This window comes from Gastrolobium bilobum, unplaced genomic scaffold (genome assembly GCF_033153095.1).
Source record: "Gastrolobium bilobum isolate Gb01-03AN ecotype WA unplaced genomic scaffold, APGP_CSIRO_Gbil_v1 utg1090, whole genome shotgun sequence".
NCBI classification, from domain to species: domain Eukaryota; kingdom Viridiplantae; phylum Streptophyta; class Magnoliopsida; order Fabales; family Fabaceae; genus Gastrolobium; species Gastrolobium bilobum.
This window is the reverse complement of record NW_026899797.1, coordinates 927,685-933,684: the sequence shown is the minus strand read 5'-3', so window position 1 is coordinate 933,684 and position 6,000 is coordinate 927,685. Positions and strand designations below refer to the sequence as shown.

The 6,000-nt window shown below is 39.0% G+C and overlaps 1 non-coding gene across 1 annotated transcript; it reads left to right on the top strand.

Annotated features, from left to right (window-relative positions):
• Window positions 1–311: 311 nt before the first annotated feature.
• Window positions 312–416, top strand: LOC133293601 (small nucleolar RNA R71). Its single transcript, XR_009749078.1, has one exon. It is a non-coding gene; the product is annotated as a small nucleolar RNA R71 (small nucleolar RNA).
• The last annotated feature ends 5,584 nt before the right edge of the window (window positions 417–6,000 follow it).

Here is a 6,000-nt window from a genome sequence, read left to right as displayed (position 1 = left end):
ATTGAGTCAAAAGAAGCTGCTCAGTTGTTTTTTTCTGTTCCATGGGCTTCCAGTTTTTTATAGTGTTTTGGAGCGAAGCCATTTGTGCAGAAAGAGCATCAGCTGAGCTTAGCTCAAGAACTCCTGCTTTCTTAGGAGCACTGTGTCGTGTGGAAGGCCATGAAATATGTTTTTTTGAAAGTTTTTCCAACAACAGGTAGGTTTCTGGATAAGTAAAATCCAAAAGATCTCCCCCTGCGGCTGCATCAACAGTTGCTTTCAATGGTGGGGTTAAACCATGATAAAACGTGTGAATGAAGCCCCAATCAGAAACTCCATGATTCGGGCAGATTCGTATCAACTCTTTAAAGCGTTCCCACGCTTCATACAGACTTTCTCCATCATACATTTGAAAAGAAGTTATATCAGCCCTCACTTGGGCTTGTTTTGCTTGGGAAAAAAATCGGGTAACAAACTGTTCCGCCAATTGCTCCCAACTGGTGATAGAGTTTGGGGGCAATGTTCTCCTCCATTCTTTGGCTTTTCCAGCTAAGGAAAATGGAAAAAGCCGCATCCGCATGTTTTCTTCCGAAATACCATGAACTTTGAAATTGTCAACTATCTCAGTGAAGTTGTCCAAATGACTGTGAGGGTCTTCCATGGGTAGTCCATGGAACTGACCAGCGTTCATAATCATTTGGAACATTGCAGGTTTTATTTCAAAGTTCGGGATATTCAGAGGAGGGGGAACATATCCTCTTTCTGGACCATTTCTGAAGGGAGCAGCCATATCATTCAATGATGGCCCTCTTCCTTCATTCGGTCCTTGTTCAGGCTCATGATTATGATTTCCATTGTTATCATTGTTTACAACCTCCTCCATTGTACTGTTTTTCAACCTTTGAACTCTTCTTCTATTTCTGAAGGTTCTCTCGGGTTCTGGATCAAAAAGTACTATTTCCAGTCCAAGTTCTGTAGGTTCTGTGCTCATACAAATGGAGGAGGTTTATTAAAACAAAAAGACTGCGATTAAACAGAAAAAATGTTTCCTTAAAAACGCCCGTTCTTGCCAAATGATCCCCGGCAACGGCGCCAATTGCTTGGTCGAACCGAGAGTTGCTCGGGAATATTTCTTTCAGAGAGCAAGAGTGTAGAGTAGTAATCAGGATTGTCAACAGGAGCAATCTACTCTGACTAAGAGCAACCCTCTTCAACTATACGCAAGCGTACGTGTCAAGCAATATAGGGTATTATAGCCCCAGATTTATCGTCCTCAGGGAGCAGTTGTGAAGTAAGAAGCGCTAAAGGAAACTTAATTTGTAAAATGGAGCAATAAAAGAAATCACTATTCTCAGCTAAGCTTCACAAAGAGCAATCTCTGGGCAGCTAGTTAAACAATGTTAACCATTCTGAACCAGATGAAAGCAGTGAATGACTTAGCATGGTCATCGAATAAAATGGCATCAATTGAAGTAACTTTAAGAGCAGTCAACGAAATGAAAGTAAGAGCATCAGCTAGTAAAACACAGTACAGTTATCGTGAGGAAAAGGTTGTGATAGGAATTTAGTTAAGATTAATTTCAGGAAGAAAAAGATCAAGTAGGTGTTACGGGTTCCATGTTTTCATCTCTTTGGTTAACCCTGCCTGGTAGCATATTTTACAAGTGGATTTTGCTCCTTCCCTTGTTTTGCTATAGGTAAGCAGAGGGTAAGGCCTTACTCTCCATGTTACTCCATAGTACTTGGAGTTATATGCAAGGAAACCATGCTGCCTTCTCAAAAGAGCATGGATTCACATGGCAGTGCTCCCCATTCCAGGTGTTTATCCCTCCTTTCTTCACGCTAAACTACCCCAGGATTTTGAGAATGCTCTACACGCCTTTGTCAGTGTTTCATCAACCGAGTGGTCCCGGGATGAGGTTGCCAGCCCAAAGGGTTTCACAAAATCAACAAATTAAACCAAAGAGCAACTCAAAATTCATTTATAAAATATGTGTTCCTTACAAAGCTATCCTAAGACAAAAGGGATTACTTCTATGGAACCCTCACCTACTTAGAGGAAGTTAGCTCCTAGTGAGCATTTTTACAAAGAAATAAGAAAACAAAGAGATAACCAGTCCTAGGATGGGTGTTGATCCCCTTTATGAGGATTGTTTGTTCCTTTTATAGGGTTCTTCATTTGATTTTCATTGTTCCTTTCATCAAGGGTCGTGCTTTTTCTAAATCCTCTCCAATGGTAGCTTTGCTTCTTGCCAGCTTGGCCTTAAATGGAAGTGGTCCCCCTTGCTTTTGGCTCCCTTTGTGAGTAGGAGTATCGGATTCAGGGTGGCACCTCCACTCCTTCTGCTGTAGCTGACGTGGCGGCTCCCCATTGCTCAGCTTCTTTGCTTTCGTACTGTAGCAGAGGCAGCACCTCCACTCCTTCTGTTGTAGCTGACGTGGCAGCTCCCCATTGCTTCTTTTGACTGCTGTTGTACTATAGCAGACTTCTTTTTCCTTCCTGCGCAACACTCCTTCTTCTCTCTTCATTTTGTGGTTCCTTTTGATGGGCCTTAGGTGTCCTGAACAAAGCAAACTAACCCAATAGTCATATGTGAAAAAGATAATGTTAAATTTGCTCCAGGTCTACCTTAATTCCCACTTTCGGCATTGCTCTGGTCCACTATTCAAAACAGTTGCTCTATATGAAAAGAAGAAGGTTAAAGGGCGTGATTTATAACCAAAACATGGGTTTTGTGAAACAATTTGCACTTAATGGGCCTCAACTCTTGAGGACTATCAATCCATAAAAATCCATGTGTTGTTACTGTTAAGAGCATTGATTTCTTCCCTCATAACAGCAACCCATTCAATGGATTGAGCTGCCTGTTTATATGTGTCTGGCTCAACTAAAGAGCTGATATTATTACATAATGTGGAATATGCAACAGAAACACAATTGTAGGACATAACAGAGGAGATAGGATAGAGACAAGTACAAGAATTTTGATGAGGTGAAGTAGCATGACATCCAGTGATTAAGTTGCATTGGTAGTCCTGAAAATGTTTAGGTTGTACCTTTATACGAGTAGATCTCCTTGGAAGAGGAGGTACTGATGTATTGTCCAAGGATGCATGAGTGTCAGCATCCAAAGAAATTGGTATATAAGAGTTGTTTAAAACAAGATTTTCTGAAATTGGAATTTGATACTCAATATTAGTGACATCTTTAGGAACGGATTGCTCAAGTTCAATATGCCCTTATTATGGAGGCATATCATACAATGTAAAAGAATAAACAATGAGTGGCCAAGGGAAGTCTTGCTTGGATTGATTTGGCACAGAAAAGGGAAAATGCTCCTAATAGAAAATAGCATTTCTTGAAATTAAAATCTGTTTAGAAAATAGGTCATAGAGCACATACCCTTTGACACCATCTTTGTGACCAAGATAAATACATTTTCGAGCTCTTGGATCAAATTTGGAATGACTAGTTGTCAGGGTAGATGCATATGTCAAGCATCCAAATGTCCTTAAGTGGATGAGGACTGGTGGTTCACTGTATAAAAGTTCAAAAGGTGATTTTTTTTGCGGTGTTGGAGAGCAAAGCCTATTAATGATGTGAATAGCATGACTAACACAATAAGACCATAGGCTTCGTGGCAAATCGCTTTGAAAGAAAAGAGATCTTGCAATATTAAGAATGTGTTGGTGCTTTCTTTCAAAAGTCCTATTTTGTTGAGGGGACTCAACATAAGAAGTCTGATGGAGAATGTCTTTTGAAGCAAAAAAATTCATTCATACGAAATTCTTGGCCATTGTCACGCGAAAACATTTTACAACCACCTTAAATTGATTTTCAATGAGAGCCACAAAAGTCTGAATATGACTACGAGTTTCAGATTTTGATTTCATAAGAATCCCCCAAGTATAACGACTATAATCATCAACAACAGTTAAGAGATATCGGTGTCCATGAATTGAAGTGACAGAGCAAGGCCCCTATATATCTATGTCCACAATATCAAAAGCAGAATTTGAAGCTGAAGAGCTGTTAGAAAATGATAACTTTTTTTTGTTTTGCCAAATGACAAATATCACATGGATCATCTAAATGTTTACAAGAAATGAATGAAAATTGAATCATCATGGATTTTATTACAGACTTGGAACAGTGGCCTAAACGTGAATGCCACACTTCAGCATAGTTTGATTGTATAGCAAAGCTACTATTACAAGGATAACTATCCTTTATTCCATGACTACAAATTGCATTTTCAGAACTTGTATGTTGCAGCACGTACAATCCTTTCATCAACTCATCTAAACCAATCCTCTCTATGGAGGGCACTTGCTAAATAATACACATTGGATGCTGAAAAACAACACGACAATTAGAATCCTTTAGCAGTTTATTAACTGATATTAAGTTCACTGTGAATTCCTTGACATACAACACATTTGTTAATCTGAGAGAGTTTGAAAATACTACTATTCCAGAGAGATAAGAAAATACTTGACTCCCGTTAGGCAAAAAAATTGCAATACGCTTAATTTTCTGAATGTTAAACATATTTGCACAGGAACAAGTAATGTGATCTGTGTCCTCCGTGTCTAAAATCCATTGAGGATTAGAAGTACTCGATGAGGTCTCTATGGTTTCTGCATTAAGATCCTTAGCTTGTACCATGTTACTTGTATGAGGGCTCTGCATTGTCTGTTGGATCATTTCAAGGATCAATTTGTATTGCTCCTTTGTAAAGTTATCTTTCACATCAGCTTGTGAAGAGTTGTTGATCTTCTCCATAGTGTTTTGTACTTCATCAGTGCCTAAGGCTACTGCATTGGCCTTGTGTGTGAATCCTCTCTGCTTGAAACCAGGAGAAAAACCATGTTTCTCAAAACAAGTGTCAACTGTATAACTTGTTTTCCCACAGTAAGTGCAAAGTCATGATGGACCTGATCTTCCTCTTCTATTGAAGACACCACCACATCCTCTCCCACGTGGATAAGAATGTCTTCTCCCTTGAACCTGCTCCACAGAATTGTAGAATGATCTATGAATATCTTGATTAACAGTACTTTCTTCTATCTTTAGTTGCCTTTCTTGTTGCATGACCAAAGAAAATACTCTTTTGACTGATGGCAATGGGTCCATTAACATTATCTGAGACCTCACATTGGAAAACTGATCACTTAACCCCTTCAGAAAATGAATCGAGTAATCCCTTTCTCAAATCTTTTTGACTTCTGCTGAAATTGAACAGCAATGGTGTATGCATCTGCATGTTGGTGTTGGCTGCAAAGCTTCTAGTTCATCCCACATGATCTTAAGTTTGGTGTAGTAATTAGAAACATTACTATCACCCTGATGTAACTTGTATAGGTCATCTTGTAAATCAGAGATCCTAAAAACATCATATTGAGAGAACCTCTCTTTAAGATCATTCCATACGTCTAAAGCGCTATCCATCCATAATATCGATCGAGAGATAGAATATGTTATTGATCGATGCAGCCATGAAAGGACCATGGTGTTACATCTCTCACATGCTGCATACCTCTGATATGTTGGATCTGGTACCAATATTGCTCCATTCACAAAGGAAAGCTTGTTCTTCGAAATTTGGGCCATTTTCATGGCTCTAGCCTAACCATGGTAGTTCTTACCATTCATGAGTGTTGAAACTAATACAAGAGAAGGATTCTCATTAGGATGCAAAATATAAGGACTACCTGTATCTGAAGCATAAAAAATGTTCGATGCATTTCTTGAGGTTGTGCTCAAGTTCAAATTCTGATCTGCTACTGGTTCTCGACTGTCAGGGATCATCGCCATTAGAAAGAACCTCAGAGAATAGCAAGAGTCAAACAATCCATGAACAATTCATGAACAAGAAACGAATTTAAAGAAAATTGAAAATGGCGATCAGAGCTCTGCGTAGAGCTCTGATACCATGTTACAATTGAAGACAGAGAATATGGGAATATGAATTATCATTTGAGAAAGTATGAATCAAGTGAGTTAAGTTACACTTTTCA